Source organism: Pseudophryne corroboree, chromosome 11 (assembly GCF_028390025.1).
Source record: "Pseudophryne corroboree isolate aPseCor3 chromosome 11, aPseCor3.hap2, whole genome shotgun sequence".
Lineage (NCBI taxonomy): Eukaryota > Metazoa > Chordata > Amphibia > Anura > Myobatrachidae > Pseudophryne > Pseudophryne corroboree.
This window is the reverse complement of record NC_086454.1, coordinates 343,279,531-343,302,557: the sequence shown is the minus strand read 5'-3', so window position 1 is coordinate 343,302,557 and position 23,027 is coordinate 343,279,531. Positions and strand designations below refer to the sequence as shown.

At 47.9% G+C, this 23,027-nt stretch overlaps 1 protein-coding gene across 1 annotated transcript in view; it reads left to right on the top strand.

Annotated features, from left to right (window-relative positions):
- The window catches only part of LOC134969760 (cadherin-1-like), a 92,928-nt gene that overhangs the window by 29,024 nt on the left and 40,877 nt on the right, over positions 1-23,027 (top strand). The window lies entirely within an intron of this gene.

The following is a 23,027-nucleotide window of genomic DNA, read 5'->3' as shown; positions in this document are numbered from 1 at the left end:
ACGCTTACATAGGACGCCATACTGAGATGGAGAAGCTGCAATAGATTGGGCGACCGATGGCGACGGCTAAATACGCAGCAAGCGGTATTTTTGCTCCTACGGACACTGACAGTGGGTCTTAGTCTTCGCACATTCGGGCGCACGGATGTACACCGGGGAAGGACTTGTAGCGGTATAAGTATAAAGACGCAGGTGTGACTGCGGCAAAAGGCAATTAAGAGAATCAACTCAATAGTGATAAAAGTCTGAATTGATAAACCGGAATGACTGCAGTGTCCTAATTACCTGCTCCCAGGCCAGGCTGAGCCACGTTTGTGTCACTATAGTCCGTTCTGATTGGCTCGCAGAGTTTCTATAGTGGCTGCTCCTTTATAAAAGCAATGACATAATTGCACTTCAACCTCCCAGGGGTGGAGCTGTGCAATGCAGCCTCATTATACCATCAGAGCGTGCCGCTGTACTAAGCCGGATCACGTGAACTACATGTATAATTCAGTCATTTCTTACTGAGACTCCATGTTCCCGGTCATTCTTCCTTCATAAACATGTGTGCGTTCCGTGCCAGAGGCTGGCGAGAATAAGTGATGACTGTATCTGTTATTTAGGTGTAAATCTGACTAATTACTTTTTAGTGTTTTGTATATAAATTACTTTTGCACCTTTATGATGCCCGTTTGGGCCTATTTGTGTTAACAGCCCTGCTTACGTATTTTTTGCGCCATTTAACTTCAACGCAATTATACGAAACCTAAAGCGTATGATCTGAACGTTAGTGCATTGGGGGTCATTCCGAGTTGTTCGCTCGTTATTTTTTTTCTCGCAACGGAGCGATTAGTCGCTAATGCGCATGCGCAATGTCCGCAGTGCGACTGCGCCAAGTAAATTTGCTATGCAGTTAGATTTTTTACTCACGGCATTACAAGGTTTTTTCTTCGTTCTGGTGATCGTAATGTGATTGACAGGAAGTGGGTGTTTCTGGGCGGAAACTGGCCGTTTTATGGGAGTGTGTGAAAAAACGCTACCGTTTCTGGGAAAAACGCGGGAGTGGCTGGAGAAACGGAGGAGTGTCTGGGCGAACGCTGGGTGTGTTTGTGACGTCAAACCAGGAACGAAACTGACTGAACTGATCGCAGATGCCGAGTAAATCTGGAGCTACTCAGAAACTGCTAAGAAGTGTCTATTCGCAATTCTGCTAATCTTTCGTTCGCAATTTTGATAAGCTAAGATTCACTCCCAGTAGGCGGCGGCTTAGCGTGTGCAAAGCTGCTAAAAGCAGCTTGCGAGCGAACAACTCGGAATGACCCCCATTACTCGGTTTTATAGCTTTGTATTACACTATTTTATGTTTGTATTTGCCTAGGGTAAGGAAGATTATGCCATTATAGATCAGGTTTATACAAGGTGCTTTCCACCAGCAGACAGCGTTCAGCTAATGCCCCGTCGTTACCTGCCGGGTAGGGTTCATCATGAATTTATTTGGAAGGGACTCTCCGGCTATTCCAGCCAGCGTGACATTTCACAATACATTCTTAAAGATGACAAAACTGGAGCTGCAGTTATCAAGAGGAACACGTCTGGTCATGCATGAACCAGTACGAATATGTTTGAGCAGAAATGTCTGTAGCGGATAGTACTGCCCGCAGTCGCCCGCGCAAATTGCGACCTCCAGACTCAGATGCAGTCATGCGCAATTGGGAGTAATAACAATAGCTTTTCTTATTGGTTTTAGCACAATTTGTGACATTTATTTATTAAGTTACTTTTATAGCGCAGCAAATTCTGTTGCGCTTTACAATTGGAAACACTGATAAAACAAAACTGAGTAATAACAGACAGACATAGAGGAAGGAGGGTCCTGCTCGTAATGTTATAATCTATAGGAAATAACTTTGATGCGTCACTGCCAGTGGGGGAACTTTCCGCTGCGCAAACCGAATTAGCAAATCCTGTAAAAGAGAAACCTGTAAATAAAATATAAGCCATGATACTGTGTAGGGTATGAATAATACATCCAGAGATTAACGTCTACACCAGAGATTGCGCTCCAAGTTCTCCTTATGGGTGTACAACAGGCATATGGCATACTGTCCTTTCACACGTTTGTGTTTTGTTTGCATTGGAGCTCTCTGACTTCAATGACTAGAGCCATATAGTGACTTGTTACCACAGGCCCGCCGCGGTCACGGGTGTGTATTGTGGGCCGTCCTGGAACACTGGTAAGAAACCAGTTGGGTCACATTCTGTTCCCCAGGGCGTCTGGAAAATGAAACGATAAGTCCTTGCCTTGCCCTGGTTTGTAGGGAATATCTTCAGTGTAAGAGGAAAAGACTTTTACAGTCATTGTATTACAGAATAACATGGACATTGGGGGTTATTCAGCGTTGTTAGCAAAACCATGTGCACTGCAGGGGGGCAGATGTAACATGTGCAGAGAGAGAGTTAGATTTGGGTGGGTTATTTTGTTTCTGTGCAGAGTAAATATTGGCTGCTTTATTTTTACACTGCAATTTAGATTTCAGTTTGAACACACCCCACCCAAATCTAACTCTCTCTGCACATGTTACATCTGCTCCACCTACACTGCAACATGGTTTTGCCTATTAGGGTGCTTTTTTTGGTTTGCTAACACACCTGAATAAGGACCATTGGGGCTCATTCCGAGTTGATCGCTTGCTGACTAGTTTTAGTAGCCGTGCAAACGCTATGCCGCCGCCCACTGGGGAGTGTATTTTAGCTTAGCAGAAGTGCGAACGCATGTGCAGCCGAGCTCTGCAAAAACAGTTTGTGCCGTTTCTGAGTAGCTCTGAACCTACTCAGCGCTTGCGATCACTTCAGCCTATTCGTGTCCGGATTTGACGTCACACACCCGCCCAGCGAACGCCCAGCCACGCCTGCGTTTTTTCAGACACGCCTGCGTTTTTGCAAACCCTCCCTGAAAACGGTCAGTTGACACCCAGAAACGCCCCCTTCCTGTCAATCTTCTTGCGGCCGTCAGTGCGACTGAAAACTTCGCTAGAACCGGTGCACAACCACAACGGACTTTGTACCCGCACGTCGCGCGTGCGCATTGTGAGGCATGCGCAGAAATGCCCATTTTTTTAGCCTGATCGCTGTGCTGCGAACAACGGCAGCTAGCGATCAACTCGGAATGACCCCCATTGTCACCAGGTTTGACGTAAAAAAATAATTATTATAGGTCACTAATATTTCAGTTACCCCAAATTATTAGAAATACATTTTTATTGTTTATTTATATTTTGGAGCGAGTCTGTTGGTTCACAGCGCACGTCTTTCCTCGGCTACTGAGCGACTTCTAACGCAACACTCTGATTGGCTTGGACATTTATGGACGCGCTGGGAACTGCTGATGCTCAAAATCCCAGATCTGAGCCAAAAGCCCGCTGTGTAACGCAGAACAAATGTCTCATCTCATTTACCAAAGTGAAAGTAAATCGTCTCTTCTTGGAATACTTTTTGCTTCCTTCTTCCTGGCTGTGGCTGAGCTTCAAACTGATTCTCTGCTCACCCCTGAGGCGGAATGTCACAGCCTAGGGAGTGTAAGTGCAGACATGTTTGGCCAGGCATCCTCCTCTGTCTCTATGATCTATTGCCCTGATCTAAACCTGGAGCTGTGTAAGCTTGCAGGCATTTCCAGAGCTGAGACTATGTATGGGGGAGGTGTACCGAGCAGTGAAAGACTGGGGAAGTGGACCAGTGGAGAAGTTGCCCATGGCAACCAATCATCTTTGCGGAAGCATTTATGAATACATTCTATAAAACAATAGCTGGCAGCTGATTGGTTACTATGGGCAACTTCACTCTTTTTACTGCTTGACGCATCTCCCCCAAAATGTTTACTGTACTTGAGAAGAATATCCTAATTTCCCAACTGTCCTTGGGAACAGCTGAATATTTAACTCACCAACCAGGTCCCCAGTGTCGCTCGTTGGTAGGTTGGATGTATCTCATAGGCCAGTGGTTCCCAAACGTTTTTTTAAACCCCGGCACCCTAGAGAATCAAGAGTTTTGCCATGGCACCCCTAGGCCTAACGTTTCTTATTGAGACGTTCACAAAAAAAAACATTAAATAAAGGTGTCTGTGTGTTTATATGTCACCCTGAGGGTTCAGTTATGCGGTGAGGGGCAGGATTCACTTCTGTTTGTCCACATAGTTATTTTTCAAGCCCCCGGTATTGGTTTTGCCAAATATATTAAATATAAATCATTTGAATTGGTCCTGGACCACCTACCCAGGGCACCCCTGCAAGATCTCCGAGGCACTTGAGGACGCCGTGGCACCCAGTTTGGGAACCACTGTCATAGATAATACCAAGGCCGGCCCAAGGCCAAATTATTTGATAAGTGAATAAATACTTTGGCGCCCACCTAAGCACTTCTGCACGTGCCTGAAAAAATTAAGGAGGCGTGGTCTCATTGTAAAAGCCCAGTTGTTGTGCCCCTTACACATTTGCCCACTGTATAAGTGCCCCTTACACATTTGCCCACTGTATAAGTGCCCCTTACACATTTGCCCACTGTATAAGTGCCCCTTACACATCTGCCCACTGTATAAGTGCCCCCTTACACATTTGCCCACTGTATAAGTGCCCCGTACACATTTGCCTACTGTATAAGTGCCCCGTACACATTTGCCCATTGTATAAGTGCCCCTTACACATTTGCCCACTGTATAAGTGCCCCTTACACATTTGCCCACTGTATAAGTGCCCCTTACATATTTGCCCACTGTATAAGTGCCCCGTACACATTTGCCCACTATATAAGTGCCCCGTACACATTTGCCCACTGTATAAGTTCCCCTTAGATATTTTGCCCACTTTAATACTTCCCCTTACATATTAATCTAATCACAGTACTGTATTACCTGATATGCCCCCTGTGCCCGGAGACTCGCAAAGCAGCCAGTGGTGTTGGCGCCTCCGCCATGTCCGGCACCGCACTATAGTACTAGAAGAAGAAGAATCTCAAAATAAACTACTGCTCCTAGTAGCCGGACAGCAAGGGCTTCTGGGAGCGGTAGTTTATTTTGCATGTACAGTAATGTGAAGAATCTCAAAATAAACTACCGCTCCCAGCAGCCCTTGCTGTCTGGAAGCAAGGGATTCTGGGAGCAGTAGTTTATTTTATGTTTCTTCACATTACTGTAGTGGGGTACGCTGCCGGACATAGCGCGGCGGCGCCAACATCACTGCATGCACGGTGAGTCTCCGAGTAGGCGCTACTAATTAGGGCGTGTCAGGAATGGTCAGTGTTACAGATATCGCTGGCGCACCTAAGTAGGGCGCCCTCCTCTATGCTGCGCCTTAGCTGCGTAACCAGCGTATGCGTAAAACGGGCCCTGGACAATACACTATTGTGAGTTCCCCGGCAGGTGAAGGTATTATTTTATTATACATCTATTAGTATAACTGTGTATATATAGTGATTGGAACTTTATATGGCGCTCGATGCACTTGTACAGAGTTACTGTAGTGGGTGTGGTTACTGTAGAGTGGGTGTGGTTACTGTAGAGTGGGTGTGGGTATAATACCCATTCTTTAGCCAGTCTCCAAGATTTTCCCCATTGGGCCTAATTTACCCCTCGTCATTGGAACATTTGTCTAACCACTTATAAGCTACATTCATTCATTTACTCTTTAACTACATTTCTTAGTAAATCCCCCTTTGTTCTCTGTATTATTACGTTGGGAGATGCTCGCCATTCTCCTGACCCCCTTCAGTGCTGCCCTGCTACCTCCATGACAGAAAAGATCCAGTGTAGCGCTGTTACTGAACGTCCGCTGCTGGTAAAGGAAGTATCCTCCAATCAGAAGCTGTCTTTCACTTAGAACCGCAGTCAGCCATCTGAGGAAGATGATGGTCAGGGTTCCTAGATTAATGTGGGTGCAGGGACCCTCCTAAATACAGCGAATGGAGGTCTGTCGGGGGCACACACACTAAGGGGTACATTTACTAAGCAGTGATAAGAGCTGAGAAGTGAGGTAGTGGAGAAGTTGCCCATGGCAACCAATCAGCACTGAAGTAACATCTATAATTTGCATACTATAAAATGATACAGAGCTGCTGATTGGTTGATGGGGAAACTTATCCACTGACTCACTTCTCTGCTCTTATCACTGCTTAGTAAATGTACCCCTAAATCACAAAAATTACAGTATTAAAGAGTGGAAATCCCCTTTAACGTTTGCTAATTTGGAGTGGCTTTGGTCTCTATATTGTGGCCAAACTGCACACAGGTTTATTTATTAATAGTTACTTATATAGCGCACATCTGCCGCAGCGCCCTGCAGAGAGGGTTACCCACGTGGGCACCGTAGCAATCCGTATAGCGTATTAACAACCTAGGAGTCCAGTTCTGGGCGACCTGCGTCTACCATGGTGCTTACTGTTGGTGCAGAAACGTTTCCACATAATACCTGATATATAGGCTGGCGCGCTGTGTCTGTGACTCATTTAGGGTTACAAAGCATTGAAGATCCCACACAACGCATGTGGACGGACGGCAAAGGTGAAATGTCCCCTGATGACCGCGGTCACGTTGGGTGCCACGAGTAACTGTCCCGATCAAACTTACCTCAAGGCCCAGATTTATCACTCCTTGGAGAGTGATAAAGTACCAACAAATCAGCTCTTAACTGCCATGTTACAGGCTGTGTCTGAAAAATGACAGTTAGGAGCTGATTGGTTGGTACTTTATCACTCTCCAAGATGTGATAAATCTGGGCCCAAGTTTGTTTGTGTTTCGGTTGGACTGGGTGATTACTTTGGACCCACATTTGTAGTGATTTTGGACCGCCAGGCCCGTGTATGTGAGGGCAGCTTGGCGTGCGCTGCGGCCCGGCCCTCCCTCTAGATCAGACCAGGGACGTGAGTGAGCAGCAGAACATCTCGCACCTCTGTTTTACTCTGTAAATAAAGGATCACCTTTCTCCTAGTCCTCATGTTTCCTGTATGGGGGAGGGAACGTGCACCTTACAGCGTGTTCCACCTGACCGTAGCACGCATGGGCGTGGGAGAGTCTCGCAGGGCTTTGCTTTACATGGTAGTGATTGCTGCAGCTGCAACGCTAACTCTACAAGAGTGTCAGGAGCTAGTAACGTACAGGTGAGAGACAGATCCCCAGGCTCCTAGAGGTCTATGGAGCAGATGTACTAAGCCATGGAGCGTGATAAAGTATAGATAGATAAACTACCAACCAATCAGCTCCGACCTGCCATGTCACAGGCTTTGTTTAAAAAATAACAGGTAGGCTGATTGGCTAGTGCTTTATCGCCGCCCACTTTATCTCTCTGCAAGGCAGCAGGCAGTATATAGTTAAACATATACAGATATTGCTGATTTTTTTTTTCTTAAATAAATTCTTTATTTTAAAAAAAGATTTACAGCACTTTGTGGTAATTCCACATGACCCAAACAATGATATAACACAGACGTGGGATTAGCCTCCAGCCGCTCCACACATTCCTGAGAATTAAGAGAGAATACTGCAAATTACCTGGAACGCAGCGTGCCGACACTTGTGTCCCCTCTGTGCACATCCGCCAGGGTGTTACACCATGTATTAAAGCTGGATGTGTGAGGGCCAATCACAGGCCGGGCTGTGGGTCGGGAAGTGTGAGGGCCAATCACAGGATGGGCTGTGGGGCGGGATGTGTGAGGACCAATCACAAGCTGGGCTGTGGGGCGTGATGTGTGAGGGCCAATCACAATTGACAATACTAAAGATCATCAGATTTAACCTTTTCTAAACGTAGGGCCTGATTCACAAAATGGTCGCCGCTGTCGTTTTTAAGCAGTGTGCGTGCCTCCGAGGCGAATGTTCTAAGCGTATCTGTGGGGCTAGTCGGAGTCACACATGTAGAGTAGTGCAAATCCGCGCTGCGGATGTATAGGTGTGGTGTCGGACTGGGGCATGTAGGGCCCACTGTGGGGATTCAGTGGTAGGGGCCCATGTTTAGGGGTGTGGCGAGTCTGCAGAGGGGGGGTGTCCTGCCACCACATTGGTTTGACTAACCATTAGAGAGTGCAACGTCTGGGCCCTTTCATTAAATTCAGTAAATTCAGCTGCTGCATGTATGATAATGTACCAGATTAATAACAGCAATGCACTGTAGAAAATACACCATAGTCCAGTATAAGGTAACATATGTATAATGTATAATTCAAGTGCACAGTCTAGAACCTGATCCTTAGAGCAGGAGGTGGGGCCCCCAGGCAATGGGGCCCACCGGTGGTTTCCCCTGTGCCCATGTCGGCCAGTCCAAGCCTGTATAGGTGCGGTGCGGCCGCATAGATGCAGAGCCATTTTCAAGCACGCAGTGTGTCTGCAGGTGTGCTTGCTTTACGTGTGGCTGTGCATCAGGATCTTAGGCGGGCGAGCGAGTCTGCAGAAACTAGCAACTTTCATGGAAATAGCTGCAAAAGTCGGACAGTTTGCAAAGTCGGCCAATGCATTAGTGGCCAAGTACATGAAAACTCGGACGCTTTCTGCTCTAAAGTACAGCGGCCTGGAAAAAGTTGGATCCAGATGTTTTGCCCATGTTAAGCATAGAACTCAGCCGATATATTGGAGCAAAATGCTAACAGGACGCACAAGCAGCTCCACCTTAAAATAATATGCAGCATATTCTGTGTGTAATAGCGGCTGTATCTGCATACAAAATGTTATGCTACAATGTATTCCAGCCAAACACTGTAACATAATTAGGTATGCTGATATAGCCGCTATTACACACAGAATGTAGCCATGCCGCATATCATTTCAATCAGTGCGTCCTGGAAGACTGTGACTGGGTTTATTTAGGGTGTGTGCTGCTTTAATCATGGGACTTTTGGGTGCCAATGGGTGACGTTCTATCACTGTGCAAATTATAAAATAACAGACGCTTTCCAGTTGGTCTGAAAAAAAATTTGACGTATCTTGGTCTAAATATCCCGTCAGAAGTCGGATCCAATTTGCATTGTGAACGTAAAAGACGCACGCCATTACATTGGCCAAGTTCCGGGAAAAAGATGCACACTATAATGTCCGAGTTTGTCCGACTTTTTCCCATATGCAAAACTCGGCTCCCGTTACATCCCGGCCCATGTGTCCAGTTTAGGATATGCTGAACTTTTTCAAAAGTTTTTTACTTTAAATAATAGGACAGACAATTATTGTGACCTTTGAGTTTGCCCGCAGCAATAGGAGCGTTTACCAACCCCGTCACCAGCGCTTGTGTGTGCGTGGAGGTGCGTTCTGTGTCACCTAGCAATGTGAGCGTACAGCACACAGGCCTCGTCCTTGCGCTCAGCGACAAAGAGGGTCCTCCCTCTGAGCGTTGCAAAGCGTTTGATCCATGCTCAGTGCAGACACACAGAAGTCTATGGACTTCAGCCCCCTACGTTTCTATGCTGATAAGCTGTACTGCCAGGAGTGACTCCCTCAGTCAGGTGCGCCCGTGCCCTTCACTCTGGGCACTGGCTGGGTTACTCATTAACTCGCTTATCTCCCAACTCTCTCTCACAGATAATGTGTGCTCAGTCTGTTTCTCTGCTGCAGCACAACACTGAATGCTTAACCTGTTCCAGGTCATTTAGAACACTTTATTTATTGCATGTCAGACGTGTTATATATCATCAGTGCAGTTATATATCATCAGGGCACGGTCACGGTTTGTTACAGGAATTTGGAGTCTCTGGAGTCAGGACTGGACAACTCCCCTGTGGAAGCCTCTCCTGTCTGGTCACTGTAATGCCTGGGAACCACAGTAGGCAGGCATTCCTCTGACAGCGCCCTATAACTATATACTGACCATTATAATTCACTTCATCCCCTTGAAACGACTTTGCCGAGGCCAGTTTCCTGTTTAATCTATGTGAATGCATCATATGCTGTAAACGTTAGCTCAGTGTCGGACTGGGGCATGTAGGGCCCTGTAGGGGCCCATGTTTAGGGATGTGGCCAGTCTGCAGAGGGGGTGTGGCCTGCCACCTCATTGGTTTGAGTAACCATTATAGAGTGCAACATCTATTCTGGGCCCCTTCATTAAATTCAGTAAATTCAGCTGCTGCATGCATGATAATGTACCAGATTAATAACAGCAATGCACTGTAGAAAGAAAATACACCATAGTCCAGTATAATGTAACATATGTATAATGTATAATTCAAGTGCACAGTTTGGAATCTGATCCTTAGAGCAGGAGGTGGGGCCCCTGGCAGTGGGGCCTACCGGTGGTTTCCCCTGTACCCCTGCGGGCCAGTCCAAGCCTGCGTTTGCTAACCCACCCAGCCTGTGCCTAGTTATCCTATGTAGACCAGTGCTGTGCAGTGGATATACGACGGTGGTTCAATAAGTAAGGTGACAGACCTGTCACTTGTGTAATGTTCTCTATTCCCCGCCAGGCCAGAGCAGGGAGACCCCTGCTTCCCCTCACGGCCATTACACTGAGCCTCATATCAGCCATACTGTCCCAGCATCAGGTGTAAGATGGCGGGGCTGGAGGACACATGGTCACACAGTGAGGTGCGTAGTGTATCAGGTGTAAGATGGCGGGGCTGGCGGACACATGGTCACACAGTGAGGTGCGTAGTGCATCAGGTGTAAGATGGCGGGGCTGGCGGACACATGGTCACACAGTGAGGTGCGTAGTGCATCAGGTGTAAGATGGCGGGGCTGGCGGACACATGGTCACACAGTGAGGTGCGTAGTGCATCTGGTGTAAGATGGCGGGGCTGGCGGACACATGGTCACACAGTGAGGTGCGTAGTGTATCAGGTGTAAGATGGCGGGGCTGGCGGACACATGGTCACACAGTGAGGTGCGTAGTGTATCAGGTGTAAGATGGCAGGGCTGGAGGACACATGGTCACACAGTGAGGTGCGTAGTGTATCAGGTGTAAGATGGCGGGGCTGGCGGACACATGGTCACACAGTGAGGTGCGTAGTGCATCAGGTGTAAGATGGCGGGGCTGGAGGACACATGGTCACACAGTGAGGTGCGTAGTGTATCAGGTGTAAGATGGCAGGGCTGGCGGACACATGGTCACACAGTGAGGTGCGTAGTGCATCAGATGTAAGATGGCGGGGCTGGAGGACACATGGTCACACAGTGAGGGGCGTAGTGTATCTGGTGTAAGATGGCGGGGCTGGCGGACACATGGTCACACACTGAGGTGCGTAGTGCATCAGGTGTAAGATGGCGGGGCTGGCGGACACATGGTCACACAGTGAGGTGCGTAGTGCATCAGGTGTAAGATGGCGGGGCTGGCGGACACATGGTCACACAGTGAGGTGCGTAGTGCATCAGGTGTAAGATGGCGGGGCTGGAGGACACATGGTCACACAGTGAGGTGCGTAGTGCATCAGGTGTAAGATGGCGGGGCTGGCGGACACATGGCCACACAGTGAGGTGCATAGTGCATCAGGTGTAAGATGGCGGGGCTGGCGGACACATGGTCACACAGTGAGGTGCGTAGTGCATCAGGTGTAAGATGGCGGGGCTGGAGGACACATGGTCACACAGTGAGGTGCCTAGTGCATCAGGTGTAAGATGGCGGGGCTGGAGGACACATGGTCACACAGTGAGGTGCGTAGTGCATCAGGTGTAAGATGGCGGGGCTGGCGGACACATGGTCACACAGTGAGGTGCGTAGTGCATCAGATGTAAGATGGCGGGGCTGGAGGACACATGGTCACACAGTGAGGTGTGTAGTGTGATCAGGTGTAAGATGGTGGGGCTGGAGGACACATGGTCACACAGTGAGGTGCGTAGTGCATCAGGTGTAAGATGGCGGGGCTGGCGGACACATGGTCACACAGTGAGGTGCCTAGTGCATCAGGTGTAAGATGGCGGGGCTGGAGGACACATGGTCACACAGTGAGGTGTGTAGTGTGATCAGGTGTAAGATGGTGGGGCTGGAGGACACATGGTCACACAGTGAGGTGCGTAGTGTATCAGGTGTAAGATGGCAGGGCTGGCGGACACATGGTCACACAGTGAGGTGCGTTGTGCATCAGGTGTAAGATGGCGGGACTGGCGGACACATGGTCACACAGTGAGGTGTGTAGTGCATCAGGTGTAAGATGGCGGGGCTGGTGGACACATGGTCACACAGTGAGGTGCGTAGTGCATCTGGTGTAAGATGGCGGGGCTGGCGTACACATGGTCACACAGTGAGGTGCGTAGTGTAATCAGATACGTAGCAGCTGATTGGTTGCCATGGGCAACTTCTCCACTGGCTCACTTCTCCACACTTTTCACTGCTTCATGAATAGACCCCCATGTGTTCGCCAGCCCCGCCATCTTACACCTGATGCTGGGACAGTATGGCTGATATGAGGCACAGTGTAATAGCCGTGAGGGGAAGCCGCGGTCCGCCCGCTCTGGCGGGGAATCAGAATGATATAGAGAACATCGCACAGGTGAGAGGTCGTTACCTTACTTACTGAGCCACCCTCGTATCTGGGCCTTGGAGGTGACACACAGGAGGATGCCTCCTGAGCAATGACTGCAATTCTCACAACTTCTCTTCCGTATTAACTATGGAACATCACAATTGGTGTTAATATCCCTTAGGATTACTGACACCGCAGATCCGTCAGCACTTTAGTGTTGGTGTGTTAGTCCAGCTGACACACAGGTATAATACACAGCCACAACAGATGCAGTCTTCCCCATTGTGTGTCCATTACATCCCGTCCTGCACAATGGACTGACTCAGTACACATACATATTTCATGTTCTCCTCACTGCGTGGGAGGGAAACCTCTCTCTCTCTCCGGGACTGTCGTGTACAGGACAACCGCCATGCTGTCCCTGCTGCCAGTGTACTCGCTGCCTGTTGTTGTGTTACTTGTGTTACTCCTTTTGCTGAGCGTGACAATGCCTGTGCGGTGTGTACTCATGCCAGTGCAGGCTACAGCCAGTCGAGGGGTACGGCACCGTTCCACAGGAGTGTTTCCATTTCATGTCCAATATTAACATTCTCATTTATTTTTTAAAATACCCTATATACACTGAATACTTGGTAATTAACCATCTCATGACTGGCCATCAATTATCTCACAAGGGGGGAATTTACTAAGCCTAGGGGGTCTACTCTATTCATGAAGCAGTGAAAAGGGTGGAGAAGTGAGCCAGTGGAGAAGTTGCCCATGGCAACCAATCAGCATTGAAGTAACATCTATAATTTGCATACTATACAATTGTACGGAGCAGCTGATTGGTTGCCATGGGCAACTTCTCCACAGGCTCACTTCACTCTTTTCACTGCTTCATGAATAGACCCCTCAGAGAGAGATAAAGTACCAACCAACCAGCTCCTGTTATTTGTCAAACACAGCCTGTAAAATGACAGTTAGGAGCTGATTGGCTGGAACTTTTATCTCCATCCAAGGCTTAGTAAATAGACCCCTTGATCTTAGTGCATCTCCCCGCCTTTCATGACCAAGCTAATTTATTACATTTGGAATGCATCGGTTTTTGCCGGGAATAATGTCATTTTATATCCGTTTTGTTTTTTTCTGCTTATCGAGGTCAGTTCTGTATTGTGTTCATTAGCAGAAAAGCTTTTTTTCCCCTGAGAATTATAATATTTAATATATGCTGTTTTCATTACATATAAGTGTTGGACTCACAAAATGTGAATCTTTATTTTCTTCCCAAAAATGTACATGTGATTATCAGTGACGACAAATGGCTGATGTCACGCTTGGAGAGACGTCAGACTTAATCCATGTCATTTAGGAGAATAATTGATGTAAAAACCTGTTTTACATCAGTTGCTATATTGTAATGGTGTTACATGTATGGCACATCTGAGAACAAAGTTCTGCCTAGTGATAAATCAGAGCAGCACCGTTGGCGTAGTGGTTAGCATTACTGCCTCACAGCGCTGAGGTCTTTGGTTCGATATGTGTGGAGTTTGTATGTTCTCCCTGTGTTTGGATCTTCCTGGTAGGTTAACAGGAGGCTGACAGAAACTAACCCTTTTGTGTATGGGTGTGTACATGTGACCGGGAACGTAGATTGTAAGCTCCACTGGGCCAGGGACTGATGTGTATGACCAAATACTGTACATATCTCCCAACTTTACCTGTCCTAAAATCAGGCCCCCCCTCCAAAAAAAGGGGGGGGTGCATCACAGGGAGGGGCAGAGCCTTGTAGGGAAGGGGCGTGACCTCGACCCCCCCAACACTATTTAATTCACATGCTGTACTCTTTCTCCCCCCAAAAAACGTAAGACAGTGAGGCCCACTGCTGGTATTGGGGGTCATTCTGACCCATTTGCTCGCTGCTTTTTGTCGCAGCCGTGCAAACGGGCCCCTACTGCGCCGGCGCCGTAATGCGCCGGCGCATGCCAGACGGATAAAGGCCGTATCATGGCTGCGATCGCTTCTGCCTGATTGACAGGCAGAGGCGGGAAAGGGCGGAAAGGCAGCGTTTGGCTGCCGTTTCGTGGGAGCAGTCCGGCCAACGCAGGCGTGGCCGGACCGAACGGGGGGCCGGCCGCAGCCGCTGTGTGACTTCACACGCAGCCGCTACGGGCAGGGGAGCGACGAGTAGCTCCCGGCCAGCACGCTAAAGCTGCGCTGGTCGGGAGCGATGCCTTTGCACTTCTGCAGGGTGGGCCGGCACTGACATGCGGGGCGGACTAGCCCTGTGCTGGGCGTCCCCCCGCATGTCAGTGTGAATGATCGTAGCTGTGCTAAATATAGCACAGCTACGATCAACTCGGAATGACCCCCATAGTTCCAAAAACAGGGACTTGGAGGTATGAAATATTCTCTGTACAGCGCTGCGGAATATGTATGCAGTGTATAACGTATAACACACCCTCCAACACCCTTTAACTAGGCTGACCATATTATCCCTTTAACCTGGGACACTCATGGATTACACAGCTTCTGTGGCTGCTTAAAAGCAGGTGAAATATGCTGGCTTGTGGTCAGCCAGCCCCAGAACCTCACACCATACTTACCTACATTGTAAGTCTCCTCTCCGGCAGATGCCCCCCAAAAACGGGAGCCTCCCGCAGCTTCCGGGAGAGTAGGTAAGTATGCCTCACACCCTCCAACATTTTACACTTAAAAACCGGTACAAATAAGGAAAGGGGGCGTGGCTAAGGGGACGTGGCCACGCCCCATTTCCTATACTTTCAATGGAGATGCAGAGTCAAAAATCGGTACACAGCCCTTTTTGGCCAGTACAGACCATAAAAAAACGATACTGTACCGGCCAAAAAGGTACAGTTGGAGGGTATGGAACCTGTGTAATTCATGAGTGTCCCAGGTTAATATGGTCAGCCTACTTAAACAGGAAATCGGACCAAACTCTGAATAGTGGGCGTGGCCATTCAGCGCTGCCATAGGAATCTATAGGACCAATCAGCTCCTGCAATTTTTCAAACATAGACAGTTAGGGTCTGGGACTGAGGGTCGACAGCACAAAGGTCGACACACCTTAGGTCGACGCCAATTGGTCGACACACCTTAGGTGGACAAAAGGTCGACAGGAACAAGGTCGACATGGACAAAAGGTCGACATGAGTTTTTTATGGTTTTTTTGTGTCGTTTTCTTCGTAGAGTGACCGGGAACCCCAATTAGTGCACCGCGTTCGCTCGCCATGCTTCGGGCATGGTGCCTTCGCTCCGCTACCGCTTCGCTCGGCACACTTTACCGTTCCAATCGTAGTCCACGTGGATCGTTAAGTATGAAAAGGTTCAAAAAAAGGAAAAAATCGTGAAAAACTCATGTCGACCTTTTTCCATGTCGACCTTGTTCCTGTCGACCTTTTTGACCATGTCGACCTTGTTCCTGTCGACCTTTTGTCCATGTCGACCTTTTGTCCATGTCGACCTAAGGTGTGGCGACCAATTGGCGTCTACCTAAGGTGTGTCGACCTTTGTGCTGTCGACCTGGAGTCCGGATACCGACTGTAACATGGCAGTTAGGAGCTGATTAGCCGTTACTTTATCTCCCTCCACTTTATCTCCACCCACTTTATCTGTCTCCAAAGCTTAGTATATTTGGCCGTGAGTCCATAGAGTTATCTGGCACGGCAGTGAATGGGTTAAACACTTTCCCCAGGGCTCTTATCAGTGTGATAGGTTTCAGCCTGGTGGGAGGAGGACATTCCTGCCTGAATCTCCCCCTCCAGGCTCCCAGCAGTGACTCACCTGAGCCCTGGGTGTATGATGGGTGATGTCAGGCTCTCACATCCACCAGGCCCACTGCTGAGTAATTACAGTGACGACAACACAAACATCCGGGACCCAGAGAGAGAGAGAGAGAGGGTCAGGTGGGGCGATGGCAGTCCCTGGGAAAGTCCTTATATGGGACCAGACAGGTGGCAGCGGACCGTCCACTCCCTCAGCATCAGATGCAGTAGGCAGTGACTCCGGGTAACGGGGGTCATTTCTTATATGATCACCACAGATTTGTATAATGGTGCGGTAATGGGCAAACATTACATATAATACAGAAATTATTACGGATCATTATAAGAATTGTAGGGCATGGGGGAAATGTGTCTAACCTTCTATAACGTGGAGGCGTTGTCCGTAGCAGCTAACCACCGTCTAGATATAATTTCATAAAATGTACATGATAAATGCTCGCTAGAAGCTTTGGTTGCTATGGGCAACCTCTCCACATTTTACAAGTTTTGAAACGTATCCCCTATGGTAAGGCAACTGTACCAAGTTCTTTGCTCACAAGAGCTTGCAATCTAAGGCCGAGTACATATTAGAACAATATCTTCACTATTTGTCATATTGGAATGATAAATCGTGAAGATCATCTCATGTGTATGCAGAATTGCGCGCTCCCACGGACGACATACGAGTTTGTTTGACCATGCTGCATGTTAATGAAAGACTGAACGAGAAATCGTTCCGTTGGTCATTAAATCGCTCACTATGTCGGCAATCTGTGATCGTCCGGAGCGAAGGGAAATGATTGCCGATCATTTAGATGTGTATCCGGCGTAAGAGCATATAAATGCATTTATTTGCCAGCTGTACGCATCATTGCTGTGCACACGGCCGTAATCAGAATCCGCTTTATTGGCCAGGTGTACTCATGTACACTAGGAATTCTTTGAGGTACAATGCATCGCCAAGCAGCAACATGAAGGGAAAAACGTAGCATACATTGGTGGTCATTCCGAGTTGTTCGCTCGGTAATTTTCTTCGCATCGCAGCGATTTTCCGCTAACTGCGCATGCGCAATGTCCGCAGTGCGACTGCGCCAAGTAAATTTGCTATGCAGTTAGGAATTTTACTCACGGCATTACAAGGTTTTTTCTTCGTTCTGGTGATCGTAATGTGATTGACAGGAAGTGGGTGTTTCTGGGCGGAAACTGGCCGTTTTATGGGAGTGTTTGAAAAAACGCTACAGTTTCTGGGAAAGACGCGGGAGTGGCTGGAGAAACGGAGCAGTGTCTGGGCGAACGCTGGGTGTGTTTGTGACGTCAAACCAGGAACGACAAGCACTGAAATGATCGCACTGGCAGAGTAAGTCTCAAGCTACTCAGAAACTGCACAGAGAAGTCTTTTCGCAATATTGCGAATCTTTCGTTCGCAATTTTGATAAGCTAAGATTCACTCCCAGTAGGCGGCGGCTTAGCGTGTGCAAAGCTGCTAAAAGCAGCTTGCGAGCGAACAACTCGGAATGAGGGCCCTTACTAACATTACACATGTGAGTTCATACTGCACATTGCAACTGTACGATAGACTAGACGTATTAGAGATATTATACATGTTAGACTTTTTATATATTGTTCAGCTGGTGGACAGCTAGTGAGAAGAAACTTTTAATGGATCTGGTCGGGAATGGACCTGTAGCGTCTGCCTGATGGAAGCGGTTCAGACAGTGTGTGACCTGGGTGCTGTATATCTGCCACGATTTTCTCCGCTCGCTTCCTGACCCTTGACTGGTGTAATTCCTGGACGGGAGGGAGGTCAGCTCCAACTATCTTTTCAGCTGTCCTCACCACCCTTTGCAGCCTCCATCTGTCACTCTCATTGGCAGCTCCATACCAGACTGTGATCGAGGAACATAGAACAGATTCTACGATCGCTGTGTAGAAGATGAGCAGCAGCTTCTGCGGGATGTTGAATTTCCTGATTTGCCTCAGAACATCCGCTGCTGGGCCTGGTTTGATACCCTAATCCTGGTTTGATACCCGTTATCATCAGTCCTGATCTGTGTGGAGTTTGTATGTTCTCCTTGTATTTGCACGCTCCACTGGGACAGGCACTGATGTGACTGACTATTCTATGTAAAGGCTGCAGTATATGTGTGCGCTATATAAATACTTTTGAATAAATAATAAATCGGTGCGCCCCGTCCTTGGTGCAAAAGTTACAACTGGAAAGGGGCTTATTTACACTTCCGGCCAACACTATCCCGCGCCACCACTGCACATTGCCTACCATGAGAACGCCCCGTTACAGACCAGATACCCCTGCCGGTCACAAGTCACCCTAGTGTGTACCCAGCTTAAGAAAGCTTCATATCCTTGTTAAACTGGCCATGCACCTAAAGATTATCCGTCCAACCATCCAACTAGCTGTATGGGAGCAAATAACAAGCGACCATTTGCTCCCAAACGCTGGTAAACGCATGAGGTCCTTCAGACAAGTTGGTTAAATCATACCTCCCAACATGACCCTCTCCAGGAGGGACACAACGCTCTGCTTCTGGACTTTTCTCTTAATGTATGATTGCCATCACCTGTGCTGAAACACCTTTCTTATTTACTAACCTGTTCAACACAGGTGCTGGCAATCTTAAATTAAGAGAAAAGTCCAGAAGCAGAGCGTTGTGTCCCTCCTGGAGAGGGTCATGTTGGGAGGTATGCTTAAATCCATTTGGCTTTCATGAGTTCTTACCGCAGCCTCCACCTCTTTTCATTACATCTGATGACCAGGTCTTTGCAATTTGATCCTATGGGGGGGTACTGACGGGAGAGATGTGTGCTGAGCGATCTTAACACAGACCGCTCAGCACACATCTCTCCCCCCGCTCAGAACAGCGCGATGTGCTGAGCGAGGGGGGGCGACGACGGGGGGGGGGGGCGCTCACTTCATACAGCACCGGCGCACACACGGCAGATCCGTGCTTAAAATCTAAGCAATCTAGTCAGATTGCTTAGATTTTAAACACCAATCTCTCCGTGTGTAATGGGCTTACACATTGCACGATCCGCCGCCGAGCTGCCCGACGGCGGATACGGGCGACCCGGCGGCGGGGGAGGGGCAGTGACGGGGGGGAGTTTCTTCACTCCCCCGTCACCATAGCAGTGCAGGCAAATATGGACGATCTCGTCCATATTGGCCTGCATGCACAAGCGACGGGGCACCAGGGATGAACGAGCGCGGGGCCGCGCATCGTTCATCACTGGTGCCTCCACACTGAAAGATATGAACGGTATCTCGTTCATTAATGAACAAGATCGTTCATATCTTTCAGTGTTATCGCCCAGTGTGTAGGGCCCATTAGTCTCTGTAGCTAATTGCCCATAGATCTGATTGCTTCACAATAGGACCGAACAACCAGGTTGCATCGTTTGTAGATACTATTAATTACCATCTGAATACTTTGCTGTGTCAGATGCTCTGCAACGTGCTGCCGACACCTCTGATGTAAGAATACATCCGCTCCAGTATGGAAAACAAAAACTTTAATCAACTAAGTCTAATTGGTGCTTAATGCCGTCCTATACTGAGCACTGACACTGGCACATTCTAGTCTCTGGGTGTGTCTGCTCCAGGTGTGTAGGATCATTATAGGGGAGACGGCAGGTATGGCTCAAACAGGTTTCTCTCCTCTGCTGTTTGCATTGTAGGGCTTGTGTTACTATGGGGGGTCTCGTGTTACTGTGTGGAGCGGAGAGGGAAGAGGTCACTCTGGTTAGTGGGGGGAAAGGTTCTCTGGCTTCTCACCTTATCTAACGTTCTGAATTGCGCAGGGCGCAGAAAGTTCATCTGAGTATATTTTATATCTAAACTTCCTGCGTCCCAACCCAAACACATTGCGCAATAATAAGGTGTTTCCGTGTTACACACATGGTGAGGAACTGAAAGGATAGGTCTCAGGAGGCGTTTACTCCGTCTAGATACACAACTCCTACAGTACATCTCTCCGCCAGCAATAAGCAGACACGTCTGGCTTCACATCAAGAATGTTTTTGTCTTCTGTAATCCTCGAGGGGAAAAAAAATGTCATTCTTCCCATAGTAATCGTACGTCACCCCTAAGGCTGTCATCTGCCTCAGGCCCTGCTCTGGTGGACCTTTTCCAAGTTGTCAATGCCCCTCCCCCATAAATGGCCCATTCCTGTGACAACCCCAAAAAGAATTGCTGGAGCAGGAAGGGGGATATAATGTTTAGGTCGTTAAGGCCTAGCGTCAATCACATCCATGTATAAATGGGTCACAGTTATACACAGTATAGGAATATATATTGTAACACACCTTATGTCGCCCAAAACTAAGTTGTTGGGTTGTTATTTGGGTGGATTTATCCCTTTAATACAGAATTTGGGGCCTATTTATGAATGACCCACAATCACGGCTATAAGGCTGGCTCCCCTAATTATTATTTCCTTTAAATCAGGGTGATTTAATAACAGACCTCTCAGTTTCCCCCCCCGCATTACTGGCCCGGAGCGGGTCAGCTCACCGCTTTACTGGACCGGTGTTTGCGGATACATGAATGTGTGCATTTGAAAAAACAAACTTTAAAAATAGATTCAACAGGGAAAATGGCCGCCGCACCCTTTTCCTGGTGATTTGTGCAGCGCTGCTGTCGCCATTATAGGAATACCACTGATGAGCATCATCAAGCCCTCAGGTAAGTGGGCGCGTGACCTAGGAAGCTGAACTGATCTCCTGGGAGTCCAGGTGAGCTCCCTGAAAATCAGGAATCTCCTGGGAATAGCGGGAGAGCAGGCAAACGCGCGATACACTAACGACTAAATATAATCTGTATGACACAAGTGTCCTGTAATATAGCCAGCTCCATGCAACTAGTTCCTAATAATAGTCTGCTGTCCCATGCGTATCGCTTAGCCAACAACATGGCGGCCACTGCTGTGTATCCAGAGGTTTACTCTGGCCTGCATCCGCACAATACACCTGAGATGTGTAGCCACAGCATGACAAAGCTCCAGGTACAAGAGATTATTTGTGCGCGCTCCGGAGCTCTCCGTGTCTGTATCTTGTTTCTCGCTTCGTTCTGACGCTAACGCAGCTAGATTGCATTATTGCTCTATAGACCTAACAAAGGCCCAGACAAGTGTCTCAATGTGAGGGGGAAGTGTCTCGTTACAGCAGGGGAATTTTGATTATAGTATCTGATTGCGACTGTGCGGATGCATTTATACACCGATTGTGCTATCGTTTCCCCTGCTAAGCCGCCATCGTCCACACCTGCCACAAAATCTAACAGACGGCATGTAATGGAAGGGACTACGAGCCATGGGCTCGGTGTCAGGTCAGTGCGCTCCTCTGTGGGCCCAAAACATCGCAACTTACCTCATAAATTTTATGTCATGGCTTCTAACTACAGTATAAACATCACAACTTACCTCATAGGTTTTATGTCATGGCTTCTCTCTACAGTATAAACATCACAACTTACCTCATAGGTTTTATGTCATGGCTTCTCTCTACAGTATAAACATCACAACTTACCTCATAGGTTTTATGTAATGGCTTCTAACTACAGTATAAACATCACAACTTACCTCATAGGTTTTATGTTATTGCTTCTCTCTACAGTATAAACATCACAACTTACCTCATAGGTTTTATGTACTGGCTTCTAACTACAGTATAAACATCACAACTTACCTCATAGGTTTTATGTCATGGCTTCTCTCTACAGTATAAACATCACAACTTACCTCATAGGTTTTATATAATGGCTTCTAACTACAGTATAAACATCACTAAACATCTTAGTGATATTTGGTGGACCCCTTTCCTTGAAAGTAAAGCATTCATAACTTAATACCAGAAATAACGACACTGAGACTTGAATTTTGGCAGAAAATTGCTAGCTATTTATTTGTCCCTATCCATTAGGAAACCTGTAATAAAGAAATTAATTTAATATGCCGCTCCAGCTGGCATATGGTGGCGGCCCAAAAGAACGGCTCAATTAATCTAAATTAACCTTAAATAACTAACCCTATAAATTTACTAAAACTTACCATAAACCGGTAATAGGTGACAACTCAACCCCCACAGTGACTACCCACCGCTCCTGGGTGCCCTGCCGCTGCCTTCCCGGACGGGTGGTCAAGCGGCGAACCACCCTCCCACCGTGGGACAGCACCCACTTTGCCACCGCTCCGTTCACCTTTTTCCGGGCCTCATCAATCTGGCGACCATCCGCCACACCCCTCCAACACAATCTTGGCACCATCATTGAAAAAACCAACACACAATTGGTCCATGCCGCGGCCACACTTGCCATATCATGTATCATGGCCCACCGCAGATCCAAGGATGTCCTCTTCCCCAGGTCGTTGCCACCTAGATGGACAACCAAAACCCTAGGGACTCCATGCTTGCTGGCCTGACTCACTAACCTACTCCTCAGCTCACCCCACATCATTCCTCGCCAGCCAAGCCATCTGACACCCTGTGTTCCAAGTAATGCCTGAGACCCTTCCGAGGCCACAAACCTGGCCGCCCAGTAAATGTAAGAGTGGCCAACCACCCAAATGGTCAAATAGTCGTCAAACCATCCTGAAGGGGAAAAGAGGGGTAGAATTGATTACTAAGAGGCTTATTAATTGTTTACACTGAAGGATCTGCCAAAAAAGAAAACTTTAGGACTCGCTATTGCAGCAGTCACGGCCTAGCCGACTGCACCATGCTTCGTTGCCAATTTAGAAGTGCAATTAAAGACACAAAGGGGGAAGATCAAATAAAACAAACAAAATAAAAACAGGGAGGGGGGGGGGGGGAGGGGGGGTATAAAATGGGAAACACATGTAATAACTCAGC